This window comes from Trichosurus vulpecula, chromosome 9, assembly GCF_011100635.1.
Source record: "Trichosurus vulpecula isolate mTriVul1 chromosome 9, mTriVul1.pri, whole genome shotgun sequence".
Taxonomy (NCBI): domain Eukaryota; kingdom Metazoa; phylum Chordata; class Mammalia; order Diprotodontia; family Phalangeridae; genus Trichosurus; species Trichosurus vulpecula.
Window position 1 is genome coordinate 22972929 of NC_050581.1, and position 13313 is coordinate 22986241.

Sequence of the window (13313 nt, forward strand, 5' to 3'; positions counted from 1 at the left end):
GTGGGTGATGTCTATCCCGTAGAGAGCTGGGAGAGGAGCAGAGCAGAGCCCAGCATGGGCAGTGCAGACAAATAGACCAGGAGCCAGGCAGAGCAGGGTATAGTGCCCTGAATGAGTGAGCTGCAGCAGTTATCAGACTTCTCAACCCACAAACACCAAAGACAACAGAGAAGGTTAAAGGGAAAAGGTGCTGGGGATAGAGTTTAAAAAGGAGTTCTCAGTTTGGCCACTGCCATGGGGGCAGAGGAGGTGGGGCAGCTACAGAACTACAGCTGCAATTGCTTCCAGCCCCAGGCCCACCTGGTAGGAGGATTTGGTGGTGAATCAGAGAAGGAGTGAAGAGCCTGTGGAAGATCTAAGTTCAGACTGGGTTGGGGGTTCTTGGGGAAGGAGGAGTGCTGGTGTGGCACAGCTGGCACATCCCCCCCAAGCTTGGAACATAGTTCTCTTAAATCTACAAGCAGTCATACCCCACTGAAAAACTCAAGGGTCAACTTAGTTGTCTGGGAATATGGCCAGGCAGCGAAAATGCACCCAGATTCAGTCTCAGACTCTGGAATCTTTCTTTGGTGACAAAGAAGACCAAAACATACAGACAGAAGAAGTCAACAAAGTCAAAGAGCCTACAATAAAAGCCTCCAAGAAAAACATGAACTGGTCTCAGGCCATGCAAGAGCTCAAAAAGGATTTGGAAAAGCAAGTTAGAGAAGTAGAGGAAAAATTGGGAAGAGAAATGAGAAGAATGCGAGAAAACCATGAAAAACAAGTCAATGACTTGCTAAAGGAGACCCAAAAAATTACTGAAAAGTATACTGAAGAAAACAACACCTTAAAAAATAGACTAACTCAAATGTCAAAAGAGCTCCAAAAAGCCAATGAGGAGAAGAATGCCTTGAAAGGCAGAATTAGCCAAATGGAAAAGGAGGTCCAAAAGACTACTGAAGAAAATACTACCTTAAAAATTAGACTGGAGCAAGTAGAAGCTATTGACTTTATGAGAAACCAAGATATTATAAAACAGAACCAAAGGAATGAAAAAATGGAAGACAATGTGAAATATCTCATTGGAAAAACCACTGACCTGGAAAATAGATCCAGGAGAGATCATTTAAAAATTATTGGATTACCTGAAAGCCATGATCAAAAAAAGAGCCTAGATATTATCTTTCAAGAAATTATCAAGGAGAACTGCCCTGATATTCTAGAGTCACAGGGCAAAATAGAACTTGAAAGAATCCACCGATCACCTCCTGAAATAGATCCCCAAAAGAAATCTCCTAGGAATATTGTCACCAAATTCCAAAGCTCCCAGATCAAGGAGAAAATACTACAAGCAGCCAGAAAGAAACAATTTGAGTATTGTGGAAACACAGTCAGAATACCCAAGATCTAGCAGCTTCTACATTAAGAGATCAAAGGGCTTGAAATATGATATTCTGGAGGACAGTGGAGCTAGGCTTAAAACCAAGAATCACCTATGCAGCAAAACTGAGTGTCATGCTCCAAGCAAAATATGGATTCTTAATAAAATAGAGGCCTTTCAAGCTTTCTCAGTGAAAAGACCAGAGCTGAATAGAAAATTTGACTTTCAAACACAAGAATCAAGAGAACCATGAAAAGGTAATCAAGAAAAAGACTAAGAAAAAGAAATTGCAAGGGACTTACTAAAGTTGAACTGTTTTGTTTGCATTCTTACATGGAAAGATCATGTGTATGATTCATGAGACCTCAGTATTAGGGTAGCTGAAGGGAATATGCATATGTATATATATATATATATATATATATATATATATATATATATACACATATATATACACATACATACACACATATATACATACACATATACATATATACATACATATATATCTTTATGTATATATATGTATATGTGAGTGGCCATGTATGCATATATGTATGTATATATATAAATATATATGTGTATATATATATATAGATAGATAGATAGATAGAGAGAGAGAGAGAGAGAGAGAGAGCACAGGGTGAGTTGAAGATGAAGGGAAGATATCTAAAAGAAATAAAATCAAATTAAGGGATGAGAGAGGAATATATTGAGAGAGGGGGATAGGGAGTTATAGAATGGGGTAAATTATCTCGCATAAAAGTGGCAAGAAAAAGCAGTTCTGTAGGAAGAGAAGAGAAGGCAGGTGAGGGGGAATGAGTGAATCTTGCTCTCATAAAATTTGACCTGAGGAGGGAATGCCATACATACTCATTTGGGTATCTTACCCCACAGGAAAAAAGGAGGAAGAAGATAAAAGAGGGGGGGATGATGGAAGGGAGGGCAGATGGGGGTGGTTGTAATTAAAAACAAACACTTTCGAAATGCGACAGGGCCAAGGGAGAAAATTCAATAAAGGGGGATAGGTTAGGAAGGAGCAAAATATAGTTAGTCTTTCACAACATGAATATTGTGGAAGGGTTATACATAATGATATGCATGTGGCCTATGTTGAATTCGCTGACTTCTTAGGGAGGGTGGGTGGAAAGGGAAGAGGGAAGAGAATTTGGAACTCAAAGTTTTAAAAACATACATTCGAAAACAAGAGAAAAAAAGTTTTTGCATGCAACTAGAAAATAAGATACACAGGCAATGAGGCGTAGAAATTTATCTTGCCCTACAAGAAAGAAAGGGAAAAGGGGATGGGAGGGGAGTGGGGTGACAGAAGGGAGGGCTGACCGGGGAACAGGGCAACTAGAATATACGCCATCTTGGAGTGGGGAGGTGAGGGTAGAAATGGGAAGAAAATTTGGAATTGAAACTCTTGTGAAAGTCAATGCTGAAAACTAAATAAAAAAAAAGAAAAAAAGACAAAAGGAATAAGAAAGTGATATTCCACAATGCTTGGACTATAACCAAGGATCAGCCACCCAGAAAAATTGAGCATAATTTTTCAGGCAAGGAGATGGACATTCAATGAAATAAGAGAATTCCAGATCTTCCTGATGAAAAGACCAGAACTTGATGGAAACTTTGATCTTCAAATACAAAACACAAGAGAGACATAAAAAGGTAATCAGAGGAGAAGAAACTATGTTACCCAATAAGGGAAAATCGTTTACATCCTTATGTAGGATTATATTGATTTATATATGTTGTATACAACATAGCCAAGATGGCCGCATGAAGGCAGTGTCTTACCGGAACTCTCTCACAAGGTCTGTCAGATTCCTATAAAAAAGTGAATTTGAGCAGATTTGAGAGAGTCAGAAACCGCGAGCAGTCTGCGTGGGGCAAATTTCCGAGCCGGGAGAGTCTGAAAGGCCGGAGGAATGAACCTGCAGGCTCGGAGAGTGCTCGGTGCGGAGCTGCTCCAGACCAAGGCGGAAGGGGCCGGCCGGGAAATCCACGTGGGAGACGGGCTGGGAGAAAGCTGGGCGCCCGAAACCGGCAGAGATCCCCAGGCCTCCCAACACAGGACGGCAGTCTCTGGGAGCGACGAGAGGCAGCGCAACGCCACCAGCCGTGAAAACACCCAGTCCTGACGCTTGCAAAACCCAGGAACTCGGCTTCTTGAACTTCCGGAAGACTCAATGACCAGGTAAACGGCTCTAACCCCTCCCCCCCTCACCCAGAGAATTCCTCGGGGAAAAAAAAAAAAAAGAGAACTGAAACAGAGGAGAGAGTAGAGGGGCTTCACAGGACAAATACTAGAAGCTCATTAGTCCCAGAGGGGAAGAGTCGGCAGGGGGCCAAGCCAGGAGCCCAGACGTAACCTTGCTCCCCCAGGGGAAGCGCCAGTCATCAGCTCAAACAACAAACAGCTGAGACCATTGCTGAAAAGCAAGTGCTGGAGAGCACCCATAGGGAGTGAGACGCCAGGGAGCCAGACCCCTCCCCCACACCTCAGGAAACTGAAGGTTATAATTCTAGACTCACAACCCCCAGAATAAGAAAGCTGGGACAGAAAGCCCCGAGACTCACAGATAGAAATTCGTTGTAAAGCCAGCAAAAGGCAAACCAACATGAAGAAGAACACAAAAAAACCGAGGACAATAGATTCTTTTTATGGAGACAGGCATGATCAAAATATCGACATAGAAGAAGATAGCAATGACACGGTAGATACATCAGATACCTCAAAAGCTAATATGATCTGGTCTCCAGCCCAAAAAGCACTGCTGGAAGAGCTAAAAGAGGATTTTAAAAACCAAATTAGGGAGCTAAAAGAAAATATGGAAAAAATGGAAAAAAGGGAGAAAAAATCCACTGACGAAATCAAGTCCCTAAAGAATAAGATTGGCGAAATGGCTATGGAGATTCAGAATCTAGAGAGAGAAAAGGACACCCTGAGAGGTGAAATCAACCAATTGAAAATGGAGGCTCAAAAGCAAAATGTAAACACTAACTCATTTAAAATTAGACTTGAGCAAGTGGAAGCTAATGAATCTATGAGGCATCAAGAAGTAATAAAACAAAACATAAAGAATGAAAAAATAGAAAATAATGTGAAATATCTGATTGGCAAAACAACTGACCTGGAAAATAGATCCAGGAGAGACAATTTGAGAGTTATTGGTCTACCGGAAATCCACGATGAAAAAAAGAGCCTTGACAGTATCTTCGAAGAAATTATCAAAGACAACTGCCCAGAGGTCCTAGAACCAGAGGGCAAAATAGTCATTGAAAGAATTCACCGATCACCCCCTGAAAGAGATCCCAAACTGAAAACACCAAGAAATATTATAGCCAAATTTCAGAGCTATAAACTCAAGGAGAAAATACTGCAAGCAGCCAAAAAGAAGCAATTCAAATACCGTGGAACTACAGTCAGGATCACGCAGGATCTCTCAGCTTCCACATTAAAAGACAGGAGAAATTGGAATATGATATTCCGAAGGGCAAAGGAGCTGGGACTACAACCAAGGATCAACTACCCAGCAAAACTAAGCATAATTTTCCAGGCAAGGCGATGGACATTCAATGAAATAAGGGAATTCCAGACCTTCCTGATGAAAAGGCCAGAACTCAATGGAAAATTTGATCTCCAAATACAAACCTCAAGAGAGACATAAAAAGGTAACCAGGGGGAAAAACCCCACAAACTTCATTAACCAATAAGCTTAGGTTGTTTACATCTTTATGTGGGATTATATCATCTTATGTATGTTTTTTATGTATATATATATATATATATATATATATATATATATATATGCATATATATATACATATACATATACATATATATATATATATACATATACATATATAAGTCATTCTTGTGAATGGTACAACTATTGTGACAAATGAAAGGGATATACATAGGTTGTGAATGCCTGTATAAATTAACTGATGTAAAGATATAAAATATAAATAAGAGATATAAAGGGAGGGCTATGAGGGAAGTGGTAAGGAGGTTGTAGAAAAGGGTAAATTACACCAAAGGAAGTGGCAAAAAAAAACATATTATAGTAGAGGGAAAGAAGGGAGGGAGAAGAGCAGTATTTGAGCTTTACTGTCATCTGATCTAGTTCAAGAAGGGAATAACATACTCTGATAAGTTTAGAAATCTAACTTGTCCTACGGGAAGTGGGAGGGAAAGGGGGGAAAAAGGGAGGGGGGAGGGCAGAAGGAAGAGGAGAAGTAGCAAGTGGGTAACGGTAAAATAAGGGAGGGGAATAAAGAGGGAGGGTTAACTGAGGAAAGCGGCGGTCAAAAGCAAAACTTTGTTGGGGAGGAGAAGGGGAAAGGGAGAAATAAAAGCATAAACAGGGGGAATTAGGATGGAGAAAAAGACACAGATAGAAATCATAACCCTGAACGTGCAGGGGATGAACATTCTCACAAAACAGAAGCAGATAGCAGAATGGACTAAAAACCATAATCCTACAATATGCTGTTTACAAGAAACGCATCTGAAACAGGGGGATACACATAGGGTCAAGGTAAAAGGCTGGAGTAAAATATATTGTGCCTCAGCTAAAGTAAAAAAAGCAGGTGTAGCAATCCTAATCTCAGACAAAGCAAAAGTAAAGATAGATCTAATTAAAAGAGATAAGGAAAGGCATTATATCCTGCTAAAAGGCACCATAAACAATGAAGCAATATCATTGCTTAACATATATGCACCAAGTGGTAAGGCAGACAAATTCTTAGAGGAGAGGTTAAGGGAGTTACAGGAAGAAATAGACAGCAAAACTATAATATTGGGAGACCTCAACCTCCCCCTTTCTGAACTTGATAAATCTAACCTCAAAATAAATAAGAAAAAAGTGAAGGAGGTAAACAGAATTTTAGAAAAGGCACATATGATAGACCTCTGGAGAAAACTGAATGGGGATAAAAAGGAATATACTTTCTTCTCAAAAGTACATGGCACATACTCAAAAATTGACCATGTACTAGGGCATAAAAACCTCACAATCCAGTGCAGAAAAGCAGAAGTAGTCAATGCATCCTTTTCAGATCATGATGCAATAAGAATCATTTTTAATAAAGTACCATGGAAAAATAAGCTAAAAACTAATTGGAAACTAAATAATTTAATTCTAAAGAGTGAGTGGGCCAAAGATCAAATCAGAGAAACAATTAATAATTTCATTCAAGAGAATGACAATAATGAAACAACATCCCAAAACTTATGGGATGCAGCAAAAGCAGTTCTTAGGGGAAGTTTTATATCTCTAAATGCCTACATGAATAAAATAGGGAAAGAGGAGATCAATGATCTGGGCATACAGCTGAAAAAGCTAGAAAAAGAGCAAATTGAAAACCCCCAATTAAATACCAAATTAGAAATACTGAAAATCAAAGGAGAGATTAATAAAATTGAAACCAAGAAAACTATTGAATTAATAAATAAAACAAAGAGCTGGTTTTATGAAAAAACAAATAAAATTGACAAACATTTGGCCAATTTGATTAAAAAAAAGAAAGAAGAAAATCAAATTACCAGTATCAAAAATGAAAAGGGTGAGGTCACCTCTAATGAAGAGGAAATCAAAACAATAATTAGGAATTATTTTGCCCAAATGTATGCCCATAAATTTGACAACCTTAGAGATATGGATGAATATCTACAAAAACATAAACTGCCCAGACTAACAGAGAAGGAAGTGAAATTTCTTAATGACCCCATATCAGAAAAAGAAATTGAGCAGGCCATCAACGAACTCCCTAGGAAAAAATCCCCAGGGCCAGATGGTTTTACATGTGAATTCTATCAAACATTTAAAGAACAACTAATTCCAATACTTTGTAGACTATTTGGGAAAATAGGTGAAGAAGGAATCCTACCAAATTCTTTTTATGACACAAATATGGTACTAATACCCAAACCAGGTAGAGTTAAAACAGAGAAAGAAAATTATAGACCAATTTCCCTAATGAATATTGATGCAAAAATTTTAAATAAAATATTAGCAAAAAGATTGCAGCAACTCATTACGAGAATAACACACCATGACCAGGTAGGATTTATTCCAGGAATGCAAGGCTGGTTCAATATGAGGAAAACTATTAGCATAATTGACCATATCAACAACAAAACTAGCAGAAACCATATGATCATCTCAATAGACGCAGAAAAAGCCTTTGATAAAGTACAACACCCATTCCTATTAAAAACACTAGAAAGCATAGGAATAAGGGGAACCTTCCTCAAAATTATAAATAGCATCTACCTAAAACCATCAACAAGCATTATTTGTAATGGGGATAAAGTAGATGCATTCCCAATAAGATCAGGGGTGAAACAAGGATGTCCATTATCACCCCTATTATTCAATTTGGTTCTAGAAACATTAGCTGTAGCAATAAGAGAAGAAAAAGAAATTGAAGGAATTAGAATAGGAAAAGAAGAAACAAAATTATCACTTTTTGCAGATGATATGATGATTTATCTTGAGAATCCTAGAGAATCAAGTAAAAAACTACTTGAAATAATAAACAACTTTAGCAAAGTTGCAGGATATAAAATAAACCCACACAAATCCTCAGCATTCCTATACATTACTGACAAAGCCCAACAGCAAGAGATAGAAAGAGAAATTCCATTCAAAGTTACTGAAGGCACTATAAAATATTTGGGAGTCTATTTGCCAAGACAAACCCAGGGCCTATATGAACATAACTATGAAACACTTTTCACGCGAATAAAATCAGATCTAAATAAATGGAGAAATATCAGTTGCTCATGGTTAGGCCGAGCTAATATAATAAAAATGACAATTCTACCTAAATTAATCTATCTATTCAGTGCCATACCAATCGAACTACCAAAAAATTTTTTTACTGAGCTGGACAAAATAATAACAAAATTCATTTGGAAAAACAAGAGGTCTAGAGTATCTAGGATATTAATGAAAAGACATGCTAGAGATGGTGGTTTAGCCACACCAGATATTAAACTGTACTACACAGCAGCAGCCATCAAAACTGCCTGGTACTGGTTAAGAAACAGGGGTGTGGATCAGTGGAATAGGATAGGTACACAAGTAGGTGAAATCAACAAGTTTAGCAATCTACTCTTTGATAAACCCAAAGAAGCCAGTTTCTGGGCTAATAATTCACTATTTCACAAAAACTGTTGGGAAAATTGGAAAATGGTAGGGCAAAAACTGGGCATAGACCAATATCTTACACCATATACCAAAATAAAGTCAAAATGGGTTCATGATTTAGGAGTAAAAGTGGATACTCTAAGTAATTTGGGAAAGCAAGGAATAGTTTACTTATCAGATTTGTGGAAAAGTAAAGAATTAATGACCCAACAAGAGATAGAGAGCATTACAAAATGCAAAATGGATAATTTTGATTATGTCAAATTGAAATGTTTTTGTACAAAAAGAGCCAATGCAACAAGAATTAGGAGGGAAGCAGAAAATTGGGAGAAAATCTTTGTAACTAGTATCTCTGATAAAGGCCTCATCTCTAAAATATACAGGGAGCTAAGCCAAATATATAGGAATACAAGCCATTCCCCAATTGAGAAATGGTCAAAGGATATGAACAGGCAGTTTTCAGAGGAAGAAATTAAAGCTATCTACAGGCATATGGAAAAATGCTCTGGATCGCTGCTGATTAGAGAAATGCAAATCAAAACAACTCTTAGATACCACATCTCTCCTGTCAGATTGGCTAAAATAACAAATCAGCAGAATGATAAATGCTGGAAAGGATGTGGGGAAATATGAACATTGTTACATTGCTGGTGGAGTTGTGAGCTGATCCAGCCATTTTGGAGGGCGGTGTGGAACTATGCCCAAAGGGCTATAGAAATGTTCATACCCTTTGACCCAGTAATACCACTTCTAGGGTTGTATCCCAAAGAAATCACGCAAGCGGGAAAAGGACCCATATGTACAAGAATATTTATAGCAGCTCTCTTTGTGGTAGCCAAGAATTGGAAAGCAAAGGGATGCCCATCAATTGGGGAATGGCTGAACAAGCTGTGGTATATGAAGGTGATGGAATACTATTGTGCCATAAGAAATGGGGATGATGCAGACTTCATAACAACCTGGAAAAACCTACACGACATAATGCTGAGTGAGCGGAGCAGAGCCAGGAGAACGTTGTGCATCGCCACAGATATGTGGATTCCGTGAGGACCAATCCTGACATACTGAGCTTCTCTCAGCAACCTAAAGGGGCAAGGACAACTCCAGGGGACTCACGATGGAGAATGCTATCTTCATTCAGAGAAAGAACTGCGAAGTTTGAATACAGACTGAGGCACACTACATGCTCGCCTTTTCTGCTTCTCTTTTTTTTTGTTTTTGGGGTTTTTTTGTTTTTTTTTTTTTTTTTTTTTTGTTTTTTTTTTTGGTTCTGTTTCTTCTTTCTCATGATTCATTCAATTGATCAAAATTCTTCTCCACGACTTGACTAGAGCATAAATTAATTCAATGCGAAGTTATACATGACAGTTATATGAGACTTCATGCCGTCTTGGGGAGGGAGGGGGGATAGAGGGGAGAAAAACTAGAACTCAAAACTATGTAGAACCGTGTGTGGTAAACTAAAAATAAATAAAGAAAAAAAAATTAAAAAAGAAATCAGATTTTTCCTACAGGCAGTAGGAGGGGAAAAGGGAAGGAAATGGGGGGGCGGGGTGTGGATAGAAGGGAAGGAAAAAGTAGAAATGGGAAAAGTGTAAGATAAGGGTGGGGTGTCAGGGAGCGAAAATTGAACAAGACAATGGTCAAATGCAAAACTCTTTTGAAGAGTGGAAGGGAGAGAGGAGAAATAAAAGCTTACACAAGGGGGGAAATAGGATGGAGAAAAAGACAAAAATACTAATCATAACTGTGATTGTGAATGGGATGAACTCTCTCATAAAACGGAGGCAGATACCAGAATGGATTAAAAATCATACTACTACAACATGTTGTTTACAAGAAAAAACATTTGAAATAGGGGGACACACAGAGTGTAATGGTAAAAGGCTGGAGTAGAATATATTGTGCTTCAGCTACTGTAAAAAAAAAGCAGGGCTAGCAATCCTAATCTCAGACAAAGTAAAAGCAGGATTGATGTAATTAAAAGAGATAAGGAAGGACATTACATCCTGCTAAAAGGCACCATACACAAAGAAGTTAAGGGAGTTACAGGAAGAAACAGTCAGCAAAACTATACTAGTGGGGGACCTCAACCTCCCCCAACTCTGAACTTGATAAATCTAACTTCAAAACAAACAAGAAAGAAGTTAAGGAGGTGAATAGAATTCTAGAAAAGGCAGATTTAATAGGCCTCTGGATAAAATTAATGGGGATAAAAAGGAATATACTTTTTTTCTCAGTGGTACATGGCACAAACTCAAAAACTGATCATGTACTGGGACATAAAAACCTCACAATCCAGTGCAGAAAGGCAGAAATAGTCAATGCATCCATTTCAGATCATAATGCATAAAAATTACTTGTAATAAAGGACCATGGAAAGATGAACTAAAAATTAATTGGAGACTAAATAATCTAATCCTAAAGAATGAGTGGGCCAAAGGACAAATCATAGAAACAATTAATAACTTCATTCAAGAGAATGACAATAATGAGACAATATACCAAAACTTATGGGACTAAGCAAAAGCTGTACTTAGGGGAAGTTTTATATCTTAAATTCTTACATGAATAAAATAGATAAAAAGGAGATCAATGAATTTTGAGTGCAACTGAAAAAACTAGGAAAAGAAAAAATTGAAAATCCCCAATTAAATACCAAATTAGAAATACTGAAAACCAAAGGAGAGATTAATAAAACTGAAATCAAGAGAACTATTGAACTAATAAATAAAAGTAAGAGCTGGCTTTAAGAAAAAAAGAACAATAAAATTGATAAACATTTGGTCAATTCGACTTAAAAAACAGAAGAAAACCAAATTACCAGTATGAAAAATGAACAGGTTGAATTCACCTCCAATGAAGGGAAAATTAAAACAATAATTAGGAATTATTTTGCTCAATGGAATACCCATAAATTTGACAACCTTCGGGAAATGGATGTATATTTACAAAAATATAAATTGCCCAGGTTAACAGAAAAGGAAATAAAATACCTAAGTAATCCCATCTCAGAAAAAGAAATTGAGCAAGCCATCAATGAACTCCCTAGGAAAAAAATAAATCTCCATGGCCATATAGTTTTACATGTTAATTCTATCAAACATTTAAAGAACAATTAATTCCCATACTATATAGACTATTTAGAAAAATAGGTGAAGGAGTTCTACTGTAGCCAGAATGGACTTTGTTTTCTTTGAATGACTCAGCTTGCCTCGTTGAGCTTCCCTGGATGCTGGGGCTTGCTCTTCTGGGGCAGGAGGCCCAGCGACCATGCCAGGGATCAGAGAGCTTCCTGTGTGATGAGTCATGGGGTTGGCTGAGGGAGGTGTGTTAACGTGGTCTACACTAGAGGGAGGGGCCAAGTCAAGAACCAATCGGCCCTGGTCGTTCAGGCGGCACTTGATGATGTCAAAAACTCTATAAGAGGGGAGAGGACAGCTTGAAGATTCTCCTTTGCTTTTCCGGTTGGAGCCAGAGATGCCTACAGCCGAAGCTGAGCTGCCAGTAGCAGAGCTGACTGGAGGCTAGTGGGTAATCTTCTTACCATAGAGGGGAAGCATGTATATGATTTTTCCTTATACCATCTCGCTTCTCTGTGGCCTCCTGGTTACCCTTGTAAGGCGGACTTATTGGGCCTGGAAGCTTTTGATGAAAATATCAAAATGGGGACGCTGGTTTGTGGGCTTGTTATTGTGGAGTGTAAATACATGCTTTAGTTCTCCTGCCTTCTGCCTAGAGAATTACTTATATCCTGCGGTTCCGGACCTTTTAGGCACATATGAGATTCTCTTTGAAATCATAAATTGTGCCTTCCTAATATATCTACCAAATTCTTTTTATGACAAATATATGGTACTATACCCAAACCAGGAAGAGACAAAACAGAGAAAGAAAACTATAGATCCATTTCCCTAATGAATATTGATGCAAAAATTTAAATAAAATGTTAGCAAAAAATTGCAGCAACTTATCATGAGAATAATATACTATGACTAGGTAGGATTTATTCCTGGAATGCTAGGCTGGTTCAATATTAGGAAAACTATCAGCATAATTGATCATATCAACAACAAAACTAGCAGAAAACACATGATTTTCTCAATAGACACATAAAAAGGTTTTGACAATATACAACATCCACTCCTATTGAAAACGCTAGAAAGCATAGGAATAAATGGGGTCTTCCTTAAAATTATAAGTAGCATCTTCCTAGAACTATCTGCAAGCATCATGTATAATGGGGATAAGTTAGGTGCATTCCCAATAAGATCGGGGTGAAACAAGGATGTCCATTATCACCCCTATTATTCAATTTGGTACTAGAAATGTTAGCTTTAGCAATTAGAGAAGAAAAAGAAATTTAAGGAATTGCAATAGACAAAGAAGAACTAAGTTGTCACTCTTTGCAGATGATAGGATGATCTACTTAGAGAATCCTAGAAAATCAAGTAAAAACTACTTGAAATATTAAAAAAGCTTTAGCAAAGTTGCGGGATATAAAATAAATCTACATAAATCCTCTGCATTCCTATATATCACTAACAATGCCCAACAGCAAGAAATAGAAAGAGGAATTCCATTTAAAGTTACTGTAGACACTATAATATATTTGGGAGTCTACCTGCCAAGACAAACCCAGGGCATATATGAACACAATTACAAAACACTTTTCACACAAATAAAGTCAGATCTAAATCAATGGAAAAAACATCTGTTGCTCATGGTTAGGCCCAGCTAATATAAAAAAGTGACAATTTTACCTAAATTAATTTACTTATTCA